The sequence below is a fragment of the Hyperolius riggenbachi genome, chromosome 4 (assembly GCF_040937935.1).
Source record: "Hyperolius riggenbachi isolate aHypRig1 chromosome 4, aHypRig1.pri, whole genome shotgun sequence".
Taxonomy (NCBI): domain Eukaryota; kingdom Metazoa; phylum Chordata; class Amphibia; order Anura; family Hyperoliidae; genus Hyperolius; species Hyperolius riggenbachi.
The window spans coordinates 103,558,299-103,570,798 of record NC_090649.1 but is presented as its reverse complement, the minus strand read 5'-3'; the positions used below and the strand labels follow the sequence as shown (position 1 = coordinate 103,570,798).

At 45.3% G+C, this 12,500-nt stretch overlaps 39 non-coding genes across 39 annotated transcripts; all 39 read left to right on the top strand.

Annotated features, from left to right (window-relative positions):
- Window positions 1–178: 178 nt before the first annotated feature.
- TRNAP-AGG (transfer RNA proline (anticodon AGG)) lies at window positions 179–250 on the top strand. The gene has a single exon. It is a non-coding gene; the product is annotated as a tRNA-Pro (tRNA).
- Window positions 251–385: 135 nt separating this feature from the next.
- On the top strand, window positions 386–457 carry TRNAP-CGG (transfer RNA proline (anticodon CGG)). Its single transcript has one exon. It is a non-coding gene; the product is annotated as a tRNA-Pro (tRNA).
- Window positions 458–578: 121 nt separating this feature from the next.
- Window positions 579–650, top strand: TRNAP-UGG (transfer RNA proline (anticodon UGG)). The gene has a single exon. It is a non-coding gene; the product is annotated as a tRNA-Pro (tRNA).
- A 476-nt stretch (window positions 651–1,126) lies between these two features.
- TRNAP-AGG (transfer RNA proline (anticodon AGG)) lies at window positions 1,127–1,198 on the top strand. The gene has a single exon. It is a non-coding gene; the product is annotated as a tRNA-Pro (tRNA).
- A 135-nt stretch (window positions 1,199–1,333) lies between these two features.
- TRNAP-CGG (transfer RNA proline (anticodon CGG)) lies at window positions 1,334–1,405 on the top strand. Its single transcript has one exon. It is a non-coding gene; the product is annotated as a tRNA-Pro (tRNA).
- Window positions 1,406–1,526: 121 nt separating this feature from the next.
- TRNAP-UGG (transfer RNA proline (anticodon UGG)) lies at window positions 1,527–1,598 on the top strand. The gene has a single exon. It is a non-coding gene; the product is annotated as a tRNA-Pro (tRNA).
- Window positions 1,599–2,077: 479 nt separating this feature from the next.
- On the top strand, window positions 2,078–2,149 carry TRNAP-AGG (transfer RNA proline (anticodon AGG)). The gene has a single exon. It is a non-coding gene; the product is annotated as a tRNA-Pro (tRNA).
- A 135-nt stretch (window positions 2,150–2,284) lies between these two features.
- TRNAP-CGG (transfer RNA proline (anticodon CGG)) lies at window positions 2,285–2,356 on the top strand. The gene has a single exon. It is a non-coding gene; the product is annotated as a tRNA-Pro (tRNA).
- Window positions 2,357–2,477: 121 nt separating this feature from the next.
- On the top strand, window positions 2,478–2,549 carry TRNAP-UGG (transfer RNA proline (anticodon UGG)). The gene has a single exon. It is a non-coding gene; the product is annotated as a tRNA-Pro (tRNA).
- Window positions 2,550–3,024: 475 nt separating this feature from the next.
- Window positions 3,025–3,096, top strand: TRNAP-AGG (transfer RNA proline (anticodon AGG)). The gene has a single exon. It is a non-coding gene; the product is annotated as a tRNA-Pro (tRNA).
- A 135-nt stretch (window positions 3,097–3,231) lies between these two features.
- TRNAP-CGG (transfer RNA proline (anticodon CGG)) lies at window positions 3,232–3,303 on the top strand. The gene has a single exon. It is a non-coding gene; the product is annotated as a tRNA-Pro (tRNA).
- Window positions 3,304–3,424: 121 nt separating this feature from the next.
- TRNAP-UGG (transfer RNA proline (anticodon UGG)) lies at window positions 3,425–3,496 on the top strand. The gene has a single exon. It is a non-coding gene; the product is annotated as a tRNA-Pro (tRNA).
- A 476-nt stretch (window positions 3,497–3,972) lies between these two features.
- On the top strand, window positions 3,973–4,044 carry TRNAP-AGG (transfer RNA proline (anticodon AGG)). The gene has a single exon. It is a non-coding gene; the product is annotated as a tRNA-Pro (tRNA).
- A 135-nt stretch (window positions 4,045–4,179) lies between these two features.
- TRNAP-CGG (transfer RNA proline (anticodon CGG)) lies at window positions 4,180–4,251 on the top strand. Its single transcript has one exon. It is a non-coding gene; the product is annotated as a tRNA-Pro (tRNA).
- Window positions 4,252–4,372: 121 nt separating this feature from the next.
- Window positions 4,373–4,444, top strand: TRNAP-UGG (transfer RNA proline (anticodon UGG)). The gene has a single exon. It is a non-coding gene; the product is annotated as a tRNA-Pro (tRNA).
- Window positions 4,445–4,923: 479 nt separating this feature from the next.
- On the top strand, window positions 4,924–4,995 carry TRNAP-AGG (transfer RNA proline (anticodon AGG)). Its single transcript has one exon. It is a non-coding gene; the product is annotated as a tRNA-Pro (tRNA).
- Window positions 4,996–5,130: 135 nt separating this feature from the next.
- On the top strand, window positions 5,131–5,202 carry TRNAP-CGG (transfer RNA proline (anticodon CGG)). Its single transcript has one exon. It is a non-coding gene; the product is annotated as a tRNA-Pro (tRNA).
- A 121-nt stretch (window positions 5,203–5,323) lies between these two features.
- Window positions 5,324–5,395, top strand: TRNAP-UGG (transfer RNA proline (anticodon UGG)). Its single transcript has one exon. It is a non-coding gene; the product is annotated as a tRNA-Pro (tRNA).
- Window positions 5,396–5,870: 475 nt separating this feature from the next.
- TRNAP-AGG (transfer RNA proline (anticodon AGG)) lies at window positions 5,871–5,942 on the top strand. Its single transcript has one exon. It is a non-coding gene; the product is annotated as a tRNA-Pro (tRNA).
- Window positions 5,943–6,077: 135 nt separating this feature from the next.
- TRNAP-CGG (transfer RNA proline (anticodon CGG)) lies at window positions 6,078–6,149 on the top strand. The gene has a single exon. It is a non-coding gene; the product is annotated as a tRNA-Pro (tRNA).
- A 121-nt stretch (window positions 6,150–6,270) lies between these two features.
- TRNAP-UGG (transfer RNA proline (anticodon UGG)) lies at window positions 6,271–6,342 on the top strand. The gene has a single exon. It is a non-coding gene; the product is annotated as a tRNA-Pro (tRNA).
- Window positions 6,343–6,818: 476 nt separating this feature from the next.
- TRNAP-AGG (transfer RNA proline (anticodon AGG)) lies at window positions 6,819–6,890 on the top strand. The gene has a single exon. It is a non-coding gene; the product is annotated as a tRNA-Pro (tRNA).
- Window positions 6,891–7,025: 135 nt separating this feature from the next.
- TRNAP-CGG (transfer RNA proline (anticodon CGG)) lies at window positions 7,026–7,097 on the top strand. The gene has a single exon. It is a non-coding gene; the product is annotated as a tRNA-Pro (tRNA).
- Window positions 7,098–7,218: 121 nt separating this feature from the next.
- Window positions 7,219–7,290, top strand: TRNAP-UGG (transfer RNA proline (anticodon UGG)). Its single transcript has one exon. It is a non-coding gene; the product is annotated as a tRNA-Pro (tRNA).
- A 476-nt stretch (window positions 7,291–7,766) lies between these two features.
- Window positions 7,767–7,838, top strand: TRNAP-AGG (transfer RNA proline (anticodon AGG)). Its single transcript has one exon. It is a non-coding gene; the product is annotated as a tRNA-Pro (tRNA).
- A 135-nt stretch (window positions 7,839–7,973) lies between these two features.
- On the top strand, window positions 7,974–8,045 carry TRNAP-CGG (transfer RNA proline (anticodon CGG)). The gene has a single exon. It is a non-coding gene; the product is annotated as a tRNA-Pro (tRNA).
- A 121-nt stretch (window positions 8,046–8,166) lies between these two features.
- Window positions 8,167–8,238, top strand: TRNAP-UGG (transfer RNA proline (anticodon UGG)). Its single transcript has one exon. It is a non-coding gene; the product is annotated as a tRNA-Pro (tRNA).
- Window positions 8,239–8,712: 474 nt separating this feature from the next.
- Window positions 8,713–8,784, top strand: TRNAP-AGG (transfer RNA proline (anticodon AGG)). Its single transcript has one exon. It is a non-coding gene; the product is annotated as a tRNA-Pro (tRNA).
- A 135-nt stretch (window positions 8,785–8,919) lies between these two features.
- TRNAP-CGG (transfer RNA proline (anticodon CGG)) lies at window positions 8,920–8,991 on the top strand. Its single transcript has one exon. It is a non-coding gene; the product is annotated as a tRNA-Pro (tRNA).
- A 121-nt stretch (window positions 8,992–9,112) lies between these two features.
- Window positions 9,113–9,184, top strand: TRNAP-UGG (transfer RNA proline (anticodon UGG)). Its single transcript has one exon. It is a non-coding gene; the product is annotated as a tRNA-Pro (tRNA).
- A 476-nt stretch (window positions 9,185–9,660) lies between these two features.
- On the top strand, window positions 9,661–9,732 carry TRNAP-AGG (transfer RNA proline (anticodon AGG)). Its single transcript has one exon. It is a non-coding gene; the product is annotated as a tRNA-Pro (tRNA).
- A 135-nt stretch (window positions 9,733–9,867) lies between these two features.
- On the top strand, window positions 9,868–9,939 carry TRNAP-CGG (transfer RNA proline (anticodon CGG)). The gene has a single exon. It is a non-coding gene; the product is annotated as a tRNA-Pro (tRNA).
- A 121-nt stretch (window positions 9,940–10,060) lies between these two features.
- TRNAP-UGG (transfer RNA proline (anticodon UGG)) lies at window positions 10,061–10,132 on the top strand. The gene has a single exon. It is a non-coding gene; the product is annotated as a tRNA-Pro (tRNA).
- A 479-nt stretch (window positions 10,133–10,611) lies between these two features.
- On the top strand, window positions 10,612–10,683 carry TRNAP-AGG (transfer RNA proline (anticodon AGG)). Its single transcript has one exon. It is a non-coding gene; the product is annotated as a tRNA-Pro (tRNA).
- Window positions 10,684–10,818: 135 nt separating this feature from the next.
- On the top strand, window positions 10,819–10,890 carry TRNAP-CGG (transfer RNA proline (anticodon CGG)). The gene has a single exon. It is a non-coding gene; the product is annotated as a tRNA-Pro (tRNA).
- Window positions 10,891–11,011: 121 nt separating this feature from the next.
- TRNAP-UGG (transfer RNA proline (anticodon UGG)) lies at window positions 11,012–11,083 on the top strand. Its single transcript has one exon. It is a non-coding gene; the product is annotated as a tRNA-Pro (tRNA).
- Window positions 11,084–11,558: 475 nt separating this feature from the next.
- On the top strand, window positions 11,559–11,630 carry TRNAP-AGG (transfer RNA proline (anticodon AGG)). The gene has a single exon. It is a non-coding gene; the product is annotated as a tRNA-Pro (tRNA).
- A 135-nt stretch (window positions 11,631–11,765) lies between these two features.
- On the top strand, window positions 11,766–11,837 carry TRNAP-CGG (transfer RNA proline (anticodon CGG)). Its single transcript has one exon. It is a non-coding gene; the product is annotated as a tRNA-Pro (tRNA).
- Window positions 11,838–11,958: 121 nt separating this feature from the next.
- On the top strand, window positions 11,959–12,030 carry TRNAP-UGG (transfer RNA proline (anticodon UGG)). The gene has a single exon. It is a non-coding gene; the product is annotated as a tRNA-Pro (tRNA).
- Window positions 12,031–12,500: the final 470 nt, after the last annotated feature.

Sequence of the window (12,500 nt, the reverse complement as noted above, 5' to 3'; positions counted from 1 at the left end):
AAAAATGGCTTCAACTAATATCAAGCATATCTATCACTTTAAAGGCAAAGCATTCATCTAGCCAATAGAAGGAACTTGCTACTGTTAAAAAAAAAATAAAATAAAAAAAAAATAAAGGCACATGTGTGTGTTTAGTGTGCAAGCCGGGGATGCAGTTTCTATACCCTAGCTTCCATCTGGCTCGTTGGTCTAGGGGTATGATTCTCGCTTAGGGTGCGAGAGGTCCCGGGTTCAAATCCCGGACGAGCCCTTCCTTCAAACTACGTGTTGAACAGAAGCGAAAGAGTGCTCTTGCTAAAAGTAAGTGAAGAAATCAAGTAAAGCCCACTTATAGCCTGTTCCACCACTCTGTGTCCTTTTCACTGCCACTGCTGTCGCCAGAGTCGGCTCGTTGGTCTAGGGGTATGATTCTCGCTTCGGGTGCGAGAGGTCCCGGGTTCAATACCCGGACGAGCCCTTGATTTAGGCATAGTGATGGCCTACGCTCATAGTTATGCTCCTTGCAATTTCTTTGAACCTACTACCACACATGTATATACATCGGTTGGGTGGTACAGGTCGCTACAGGGCTGCTAACTGGCTCGTTGGTCTAGGGGTATGATTCTCGCTTTGGGTGCGAGAGGTCCCGGGTTCAAATCCCGGACGAGCCCAAGTCTTTCCTCTTGCCATGTCAGGACGGGGAACGTTTGGCTCTGAGGTGTAGCACGGCTTCTTTCTAGTTCCCCTCATGATAGTTGATGAGTGTGTGCTGCACGGACTTTATTTTTGCCCTAAGTAACATTTTTTGAAATGCTACTGGCAAATGTTGTGCTAGCATGTAAGGCACCCATGATCCTAGAGCAGCCCTTGCAGAGCTTGTGTCAGTATACCACCCATACATTGTTTTTGCTGGTCACAATTTTGAAGCTTTTTTAAACAAAACATATGTATCAATAAAATCTTTAATCTACCAAAAATGGCTTCAACTAATATTAAGCATATCTATCACTTTAAAGGCAAAGCATTCATCTAGCCAATAGAAGGAACTTGCTACTGTTAAAAAAAAAAAAATAAAAAAAAATAAAGGCACATGTGTGTGTTTTGTGTGCAAGCCGGGGATGCAGTTTCTATACACTAGCTTCCATCTGGCTCGTTGGTCTAGGGGTATGATTCTCGCTTAGGGTGCGAGAGGTCCCGGGTTCAAATCCTGGACGAGCCCTTCCTTTAAACTACGTGTTGAACAGAAGCGAAAGAGTGCTCTTGCTAAAAGTAAGTGAAGAAATCAAGTAAAGCCCACTTATAGCCTGTTCCACCACTCTGTGTCCTTTTCACTGCCACTGCTGTCGCCAGAGTCGGCTCGTTGGTCTAGGGGTATGATTCTCGCTTCGGGTGCGAGAGGTCCCGGGTTCAATACCCGGACGAGCCCTTGATTTAGGCATAGTGATGGCCTACGCTCATAGTTATGCTCCTTGCAATTTCTTTGAACCTACTACCACACATGTATATACATCGGTTGGGTGGTACAGGTCGCTACAGGGCTGCTAACTGGCTCGTTGGTCTAGGGGTATGATTCTCGCTTTGGGTGCGAGAGGTCCCGGGTTCAAATCCCGGACGAGCCCAAGTCTTTCCTCTTGCCATGTCAGGACGGGGAACGTTTGGCTCTGAGGTGTAGCACGGCTTCTTTCTAGTTCCCCTCATGATAGTTGATGAGTGTGTGCTGCACGGACTTTATTTTTGCCCTAAGTAACATTTTTTGAAATGCTACTGGCAAATGTTGTGCTAGCATGTAAGGCACCCATGATCCTAGAGCAGCCCTTGCAGAGCTTGTGTCAGTATACCACCCATACATTGTTTTTGCTGGTCACAATTTTGAAGCTTTTTTAAACAAAACATATGTATCAATAAAATCTTTAATCTACCAAAAATGGCTTCAACTAATATCAAGCATATCTATCACTTTAAAGGCAAAGCATTCATCTAGCCAATAGAAGGAACTTGCTACTGTTAAAAAAAAAATAAAATAAAAAAAAAATAAAGGCACATGTGTGTGTTTAGTGTGCAAGCCGGGGATGCAGTTTCTATACCCTAGCTTCCATCTGGCTCGTTGGTCTAGGGGTATGATTCTCGCTTAGGGTGCGAGAGGTCCCGGGTTCAAATCCCGGACGAGCCCTTCCTTCAAACTACGTGTTGAACAGAAGCGAAAGAGTGCTCTTGCTAAAAGTAAGTGAAGAAATCAAGTAAAGCCCACTTATAGCCTGTTCCACCACTCTGTGTCCTTTTCACTGCCACTGCTGTCGCCAGAGTCGGCTCGTTGGTCTAGGGGTATGATTCTCGCTTCGGGTGCGAGAGGTCCCGGGTTCAATACCCGGACGAGCCCTTGATTTAGGCATAGTGATGGCCTACGCTCATAGTTATGCTCCTTGCAATTTCTTTGAACCTACTACCACACATGTATATACATCGGTTGGGTGGTACAGGTCGCTACAGGGCTGCTAACTGGCTCGTTGGTCTAGGGGTATGATTCTCGCTTTGGGTGCGAGAGGTCCCGGGTTCAAATCCCGGACGAGCCCAAGTCTTTCCTCTTGCCATGTCAGGACGGGGAACGTTTGGCTCTGAGGTGTAGCACGGCTTCTTTCTAGTTCCCCTCATGATAGTTGATGAGTGTGTGCTGCACGGACTTTATTTTTGCCCTAAGTAACATTTTTTGAAATGCTACTGGCAAATGTTGTGCTAGCATGTAAGGCACCCATGATCCTAGAGCAGCCCTTGCAGAGCTTGTGTCAGTATACCACCCATACATTGTTTTTGCTGGTCACAATTTTGAAGCTTTTTTAAACAAAACATATGTATCAATAAAATCTTTAATCTACCAAAAATGGCTTCAACTAATATTAAGCATATCTATCACTTTAAAGGCAAAGCATTCATCTAGCCAATAGAAGGAACTTGCTACTGTTAAAAAAAAAAAAAAAAAAAAAATAAAGGCACATGTGTGTGTTTAGTGTGCAAGCCGGGGATGCAGTTTCTATACCCTAGCTTCCATCTGGCTCGTTGGTCTAGGGGTATGATTCTCGCTTAGGGTGCGAGAGGTCCCGGGTTCAAATCCTGGACGAGCCCTTCCTTTAAACTACGTGTTGAACAGAAGCGAAAGAGTGCTCTTGCTAAAAGTAAGTGAAGAAATCAAGTAAAGCCCACTTATAGCCTGTTCCACCACTCTGTGTCCTTTTCACTGCCACTGCTGTCGCCAGAGTCGGCTCGTTGGTCTAGGGGTATGATTCTCGCTTCGGGTGCGAGAGCTCCCGGGTTCAATTCCCGGACGAGCCCTTGATTTAGGCATAGTGATGGCCTACGCTCATAGTTATGCTCCTTGCAATTTCTTTGAACCTACTACCACACATGTATATACATCGGTTGGGTGGTACAGGTCGCTACAGGGCTGCTAACTGGCTCGTTGTTCTAGGGGTATGATTCTCGCTTTGGGTGCGAGAGGTCCCGGGTTCAAATCCCGGACGAGCCCAAGTCTTTCCTCTTGCCATGTCAGGACGGGGAACGTTTGGCTCTGAGGTGTAGCACGGCTTCTTTCTAGTTCCCCTCATGATAGTTGATGAGTGTGTGCTGCACGGACTTTATTTTTGCCCTAAGTAACATTTTTTGAAATGCTACTGGCAAATGTTGTGCTAGCATGTAAGGCACCCATGATCCTAGAGCAGCCCTTGCAGAGCTTGTGTCAGTATACCACCCATACATTGTTTTTGCTGGTCACAATTTTGAAGCTTTTTTAAACAAAACATATGTATCAATAAAATCTTTAATCTACCAAAAATGGCTTCAACTAATATCAAGCATATCTATCACTTTAAAGGCAAAGCATTCATCTAGCCAATAGAAGGAACTTGCTACTGTTAAAAAAAAAATAAAAAAATAAAATAAAGGCACATGTGTGTGTTTAGTGTGCAAGCCGGGGATGCAGTTTCTATACCCTAGCTTCCATCTGGCTCGTTGGTCTAGGGGTATGATTCTCGCTTAGGGTGCGAGAGGTCCCGGGTTCAAATCCCGGACGAGCCCTTCCTTTAAACTACGTGTTGAACAGAAGCGAAAGAGTGCTCTTGCTAAAAGTAAGTGAAGAAATCAAGTAAAGCCCACTTATAGCCTGTTCCACCACTCTGTGTCCTTTTCACTGCCACTGCTGTCGCCAGAGTCGGCTCGTTGGTCTAGGGGTATGACTCTCGCTTCGGGTGCGAGAGGTCCCGGGTTCAATACCCGGACGAGCCCTTGATTTAGGCATAGTGATGGCCTACGCTCATAGTTATGCTCCTTGCAATTTCTTTGAACCTACTACCACACATGTATATACATCGGTTGGGTGGTACAGGTCGGTACAGGGCTGCTAACTGGCTCGTTGGTCTAGGGGTATGATTCTCGCTTTGGGTGCGAGAGGTCCCGGGTTCAAATCCCGGACGAGCCCAAGTCTTTCCTCTTGCCATGTCAGGACGGGGAACGTTTGGCTCTGAGGTGTAGCACGGCTTCTTTCTATTTCCCCTCATGATAGTTGATGAGTGTGTGCTGCACGGACTTTATTTTTGCCCTAAGTAACATTTTTTGAAATGCTACTGGCAAATGTTGTGCTAGCATGTAAGGCACCCATGATCCTAGAGCAGCCCTTGCAGAGCTTGTGTCAGTATACCACCCATACATTGTTTTTGCTGGTCACAATTTTGAAGCTTTTTTAAACAAAACATATGTATCAATAAAATCTTTAATCTACCAAAAATGGCTTCAACTAATATCAAGCATATCTATCACTTTAAAGGCAAAGCATTCATCTAGCCAATAGAAGGAACTTGCTACTGTTAAAAAAAAAATAAAATAAAAAAAAAATAAAGGCACATGTGTGTGTTTAGTGTGCAAGCCGGGGATGCAGTTTCTATACCCTAGCTTCCATCTGGCTCGTTGGTCTAGGGGTATGATTCTCGCTTAGGGTGCGAGAGGTCCCGGGTTCAAATCCCGGACGAGCCCTTCCTTCAAACTACGTGTTGAACAGAAGCGAAAGAGTGCTCTTGCTAAAAGTAAGTGAAGAAATCAAGTAAAGCCCACTTATAGCCTGTTCCACCACTCTGTGTCCTTTTCACTGCCACTGCTGTCGCCAGAGTCGGCTCGTTGGTCTAGGGGTATGATTCTCGCTTCGGGTGCGAGAGGTCCCGGGTTCAATACCCGGACGAGCCCTTGATTTAGGCATAGTGATGGCCTACGCTCATAGTTATGCTCCTTGCAATTTCTTTGAACCTACTACCACACATGTATATACATCGGTTGGGTGGTACAGGTCGCTACAGGGCTGCTAACTGGCTCGTTGGTCTAGGGGTATGATTCTCGCTTTGGGTGCGAGAGGTCCCGGGTTCAAATCCCGGACGAGCCCAAGTCTTTCCTCTTGCCATGTCAGGACGGGGAACGTTTGGCTCTGAGGTGTAGCACGGCTTCTTTCTAGTTCCCCTCATGATAGTTGATGAGTGTGTGCTGCACGGACTTTATTTTTGCCCTAAGTAACATTTTTTGAAATGCTACTGGCAAATGTTGTGCTAGCATGTAAGGCACCCATGATCCTAGAGCAGCCCTTGCAGAGCTTGTGTCAGTATACCACCCATACATTGTTTTTGCTGGTCACAATTTTGAAGCTTTTTTAAACAAAACATATGTATCAATAAAATCTTTAATCTACCAAAAATGGCTTCAACTAATATTAAGCATATCTATCACTTTAAAGGCAAAGCATTCATCTAGCCAATAGAAGGAACTTGCTACTGTTAAAAAAAAAAAAAAAAAAAAAATAAAGGCACATGTGTGTGTTTAGTGTGCAAGCCGGGGATGCAGTTTCTATACCCTAGCTTCCATCTGGCTCGTTGGTCTAGGGGTATGATTCTCGCTTAGGGTGCGAGAGGTCCCGGGTTCAAATCCTGGACGAGCCCTTCCTTTAAACTACGTGTTGAACAGAAGCGAAAGAGTGCTCTTGCTAAAAGTAAGTGAAGAAATCAAGTAAAGCCCACTTATAGCCTGTTCCACCACTCTGTGTCCTTTTCACTGCCACTGCTGTCGCCAGAGTCGGCTCGTTGGTCTAGGGGTATGATTCTCGCTTCGGGTGCGAGAGCTCCCGGGTTCAATTCCCGGACGAGCCCTTGATTTAGGCATAGTGATGGCCTACGCTCATAGTTATGCTCCTTGCAATTTCTTTGAACCTACTACCACACATGTATATACATCGGTTGGGTGGTACAGGTCGCTACAGGGCTGCTAACTGGCTCGTTGTTCTAGGGGTATGATTCTCGCTTTGGGTGCGAGAGGTCCCGGGTTCAAATCCCGGACGAGCCCAAGTCTTTCCTCTTGCCATGTCAGGACGGGGAACGTTTGGCTCTGAGGTGTAGCACGGCTTCTTTCTAGTTCCCCTCATGATAGTTGATGAGTGTGTGCTGCACGGACTTTATTTTTGCCCTAAGTAACATTTTTTGAAATGCTACTGGCAAATGTTGTGCTAGCATGTAAGGCACCCATGATCCTAGAGCAGCCCTTGCAGAGCTTGTGTCAGTATACCACCCATACATTGTTTTTGCTGGTCACAATTTTGAAGCTTTTTTAAACAAAACATATGTATCAATAAAATCTTTAATCTACCAAAAATGGCTTCAACTAATATCAAGCATATCTATCACTTTAAAGGCAAAGCATTCATCTAGCCAATAGAAGGAACTTGCTACTGTTAAAAAAAAAATAAAAAAATAAAATAAAGGCACATGTGTGTGTTTAGTGTGCAAGCCGGGGATGCAGTTTCTATACCCTAGCTTCCATCTGGCTCGTTGGTCTAGGGGTATGATTCTCGCTTAGGGTGCGAGAGGTCCCGGGTTCAAATCCCGGACGAGCCCTTCCTTTAAACTACGTGTTGAACAGAAGCGAAAGAGTGCTCTTGCTAAAAGTAAGTGAAGAAATCAAGTAAAGCCCACTTATAGCCTGTTCCACCACTCTGTGTCCTTTTCACTGCCACTGCTGTCGCCAGAGTCGGCTCGTTGGTCTAGGGGTATGACTCTCGCTTCGGGTGCGAGAGGTCCCGGGTTCAATACCCGGACGAGCCCTTGATTTAGGCATAGTGATGGCCTACGCTCATAGTTATGCTCCTTGCAATTTCTTTGAACCTACTACCACACATGTATATACATCGGTTGGGTGGTACAGGTCGGTACAGGGCTGCTAACTGGCTCGTTGGTCTAGGGGTATGATTCTCGCTTTGGGTGCGAGAGGTCCCGGGTTCAAATCCCGGACGAGCCCAAGTCTTTCCTCTTGCCATGTCAGGACGGGGAACGTTTGGCTCTGAGGTGTAGCACGGCTTCTTTCTATTTCCCCTCATGATAGTTGATGAGTGTGTGCTGCACGGACTTTATTTTTGCCCTAAGTAACATTTTTTGAAATGCTACTGGCAAATGTTGTGCTAGCATGTAAGGCACCCATGATCCTAGAGCAGCCCTTGCAGAGCTTGTGTCAGTATACCACCCATACATTGTTTTTGCTGGTCACAATTTTGAAGCTTTTTTAAACAAAACATATGTATCAATAAAATCTTTAATCTACCAAAAATGGCTTCAACTAATATTAAGCATATCTATCACTTTAAAGGCAAAGCATTCATCTAGCCAATAGAAGGAACTTGCTACTGTTAAAAAAAAAAAAATAAAAAAAAATAAAGGCACATGTGTGTGTTTTGTGTGCAAGCCGGGGATGCAGTTTCTATACCCTAGCTTCCATCTGGCTCGTTGGTCTAGGGGTATGATTCTCGCTTAGGGTGCGAGAGGTCCCGGGTTCAAATCCCGGACGAGCCCTTCCTTTAAACTATGTGTTGAACAGAAGCGAAAGAGTGCTCTTGCTAAAAGTAAGTGAAGAAATCAAGTAAAGCCCATTTATAGCCTGTTCCACCACTCTGTGTCCTTTTCACTGCCACTGCTGTCGCCAGAGTCGGCTCGTTGGTCTAGGGGTATGATTCTCGCTTCGGGTGCGAGAGGTCCCGGGTTCAATTCCCGGACGAGCCCTTGATTTAGGCATAGTGATGGCCTACGCTCATAGTTATGCTCCTTGCAATTTCTTTGAACCTACTACCACACATGTATATACATCGGTTGGGTGGTACAGGTCGCTACAGGGCTGCTAACTGGCTCGTTGTTCTAGGGGTATGATTCTCGCTTTGGGTGCGAGAGGTCCCGGGTTCAAATCCCGGACGAGCCCAAGTCTTTCCTCTTGCCATGTCAGGACGGGGAACGTTTGGCTCTGAGGTGTAGCACGGCTTCTTTCTAGTTCCCCTCATGATAGTTGATGAGTGTGTGCTGCACGGACTTTATTTTTGCCCTAAGTAACATTTTTTGAAATGCTACTGGCAAATGTTGTGCTAGCATGTAAGGCACCCATGATCCTAGAGCAGCCCTTGCAGAGCTTGTGTCAGTATACCACCCATACATTGTTTTTGCTGGTCACAATTTTGAAGCTTTTTTAAACAAAACATATGTATCAATAAAATCTTTAATCTACCAAAAATGGCTTCAACTAATATTAAGCATATCTATCACTTTAAAGGCAAAGCATTCATCTAGCCAATAGAAGGAACTTGCTACTGTTAAAAAAAGAATAAAAAAAAAATAAAGGCACATGTGTGTGTTTAGTGTGCAAGCCGGGGATGCAGTTTCTATACCCTAGCTTCCATCTGGCTCGTTGGTCTAGGGGTATGATTCTCGCTTAGGGTGCGAGAGGTCCCGGGTTCAAATCCCTGACGAGCCCTTCCTTTAAACTACGTGTTGAACAGAAGCGAAAGAGTGCTCTTGCTAAAAGTAAGTGAAGAAATCAAGTAAAGCCCACTTATAGCCTGTTCCACCACTCTGTGTCCTTTTCACTGCCACTGCTGTCGCCAGAGTCGGCTCGTTGGTCTAGGGGTATGATTCTCGCTTCGGGTGCGAGAGGTCCCGGGTTCAATACCCGGACGAGCCCTTGATTTAGGCATAGTGATGGCCTACGCTCATAGTTATGCTCCTTGCAATTTCTTTGAACCTACTACCACACATGTATATACATCGGTTGGGTGGTACAGGTCGGTACAGGGCTGCTAACTGGCTCGTTGGTCTAGGGGTATGATTCCCGCTTTGGGTGCGAGAGGTCCCGGGTTCAAATCCCGGACGAGCCCAAGTCTTTCCTCTTGCCATGTCAGGACGGGGAACGTTTGGCTCTGAGGTGTAGCACGGCTTCTTTCTAGTTCCCCTCATGATAGTTGATGAGTGTGTGCTGCACGGACTTTATTTTTGCCCTAAGTAACATTTTTTGAAATGCTACTGGCAAATGTTGTGCTAGCATGTAAGGCACCCATGATCCTAGAGCAGCCCTTGCAGAGCTTGTGTCAGTATACCACCCATACATTGTTTTTGCTGGTCACAATTTTGAAGCTTTTTTAAACAAAACATATGTATCAATAAAATCTTTAATCTACCAAAAATGGCTTCAACTAATATTAAGCATATCTATCACTTTAAAGGCAAAGCATTCATCTAGCCAATAGAAGGAACTTGCTACTGTTAAAAAAAAAAAAATAAAAAAAAATAAAGGCACATGTGTGTGTTTTGTGTGCAAGCCGGGGATGCAGTTTCTATACCCTAGCTTCCATCTGGCTCGTTGGTCTAGGGGTATGATTCTCGCTTAGGGTGCGAGAGGTCCCGGGTTCAAATCCTGGACGAGCCCTTCCTTTAAACTACGTGTTGAACAGAAGCGAAAGAGTGCTCTTGCTAAAAGTAAGTGAAGAAATCAAGTAAAGCCCACTTATAGCCTGTTCCACCACTCTGTGTCCTTTTCACTGCCACTGCTGTCGCCAGAGTCGGCTCGTTGGTCTAGGGGTATGATTCTCGCTTCGGGTGCGAGAGGTCCCGGGTTCAATACCCGGACGAGCCCTTGATTTAGGCATAGTGATGGCCTACGCTCATAGTTATGCTCCTTGCAATTTCTTTGAACCTACTACCACACATGTATATACATCGGTTGGGTGGTACAGGTCGCTACAGGGCTGCTAACTGGCTCGTTGGTCTAGGGGTATGATTCTCGCTTTGGGTGCGAGAGGTCCCGGGTTCAAATCCCGGACGAGCCCAAGTCTTTCCTCTTGCCATGTCAGGACGGGGAACGTTTGGCTCTGAGGTGTAGCACGGCTTCTTTCTAGTTCCCCTCATGATAGTTGATGAGTGTGTGCTGCACGGACTTTATTTTTGCCCTAAGTAACATTTTTTGAAATGCTACTGGCAAATGTTGTGCTAGCATGTAAGGCACCCATGATCCTAGAGCAGCCCTTGCAGAGCTTGTGTCAGTATACCACCCATACATTGTTTTTGCTGGTCACAATTTTGAAGCTTTTTTAAACAAAACATATGTATCAATAAAATCTTTAATCTACCAAAAATGGCTTCAACTAATATCAAGCATATCTATCACTTTAAAGGCAAAGCATTCATCTAGCCAATAGAAGGAACTTGCTACTGTTAAAAAAAAAATAAAATAAAAAAAAAATAAAGGCACATGTGTGTGTTTAGTGTGCAAGCCGGGGATGCAGTTTCTATACCCTAGCTTCCATCTGGCTCGTTGGTCTAGGGGTATGATTCTCGCTTAGGGTGCGAGAGGTCCCGGGTTCAAATCCCGGACGAGCCCTTCCTTCAAACTACGTGTTGAACAGAAGCGAAAGAGTGCTCTTGCTAAAAGTAAGTGAAGAAATCAAGTAAAGCCCACTTATAGCCTGTTCCACCACTCTGTGTCCTTTTCACTGCCACTGCTGTCGCCAGAGTCGGCTCGTTGGTCTAGGGGTATGATTCTCGCTTCGGGTGCGAGAGGTCCCGGGTTCAATACCCGGACGAGCCCTTGATTTAGGCATAGTGATGGCCTACGCTCATAGTTATGCTCCTTGCAATTTCTTTGAACCTACTACCACACATGTATATACATCGGTTGGGTGGTACAGGTCGCTACAGGGCTGCTAACTGGCTCGTTGGTCTAGGGGTATGATTCTCGCTTTGGGTGCGAGAGGTCCCGGGTTCAAATCCCGGACGAGCCCAAGTCTTTCCTCTTGCCATGTCAGGACGGGGAACGTTTGGCTCTGAGGTGTAGCACGGCTTCTTTCTAGTTCCCCTCATGATAGTTGATGAGTGTGTGCTGCACGGACTTTATTTTTGCCCTAAGTAACATTTTTTGAAATGCTACTGGCAAATGTTGTGCTAGCATGTAAGGCACCCATGATCCTAGAGCAGCCCTTGCAGAGCTTGTGTCAGTATACCACCCATACATTGTTTTTGCTGGTCACAATTTTGAAGCTTTTTTAAACAAAACATATGTATCAATAAAATCTTTAATCTACCAAAAATGGCTTCAACTAATATTAAGCATATCTATCACTTTAAAGGCAAAGCATTCATCTAGCCAATAGAAGGAACTTGCTACTGTTAAAAAAAAAAAATAAAAAAAAATAAAGGCACATGTGTGTGTTTTGTGTGCAAGCCGGGGATGCAGTTTCTATACCCTAGCTTCCATCTGGCTCGTTGGTCTAGGGGTATGATTCTCGCTTAGGGTGCGAGAGGTCCCGGGTTCAAATCCTGGACGAGCCCTTCCTTTAAACTACGTGTTGAACAGAAGCGAAAGAGTGCTCTTGCTAAAAGTAAGTGAAGAAATCAAGTAAAGCCCACTTATAGCCTGTTCCACCACTCTGTGTCCTTTTCACTGCCACTGCTGTCGCCAGAGTCGGCTCGTTGGTCTAGGGGTATGATTCTCGCTTCGGGTGCGAGAGGTCCCGGGTTCAATACCCGGACGAGCCCTTGATTTAGGCATAGTGATGGCCTACGCTCATAGTTATGCTCCTTGCAATTTCTTTGAACCTACTACCACACATGTATATACATCGGTTGGGTGGTACAGGTCGCTACAGGGCTGCTAACTGGCTCGTTGGTCTAGGGGTATGATTCTCGCTTTGGGTGCAAGAGGTCCCGGGTTCAAATCCCGGACGAGCCCAAGTCTTTCCTCTTGCCATGTCAGGACGGGGAACGTTTGGCTCTGAGGTGTAGCACGGCTTCTTTCTAGTTCCCCTCATGATAGTTGATGAGTGTGTGCTGCACGGACTTTATTTTTGCCCTAAGTAACATTTTTTGAAATGCTACTGGCAAATGTTGTGCTAGCATGTAAGGCACCCATGATCCTAGAGCAGCCCTTGCAGAGCTTGTGTCAGTATACCACCCATACATTGTTTTTGCTGGTCACAATTTTGAAGCTTTTTTAAACAAAACATATGTATCAATAAAATCTTTAATCTACCAAAAATGGCTTCAACTAATATCAAGCATATCTATCACTTTAAAGGCAAAGCATTCATCTAGCCAATAGAAGGAACTTGCTACTGTTAAAAAAAAAATAAAATAAAAAAAAAATAAAGGCACATGTGTGTGTTTAGTGTGCAAGCCGGGGATGCAGTTTCTATACCCTAG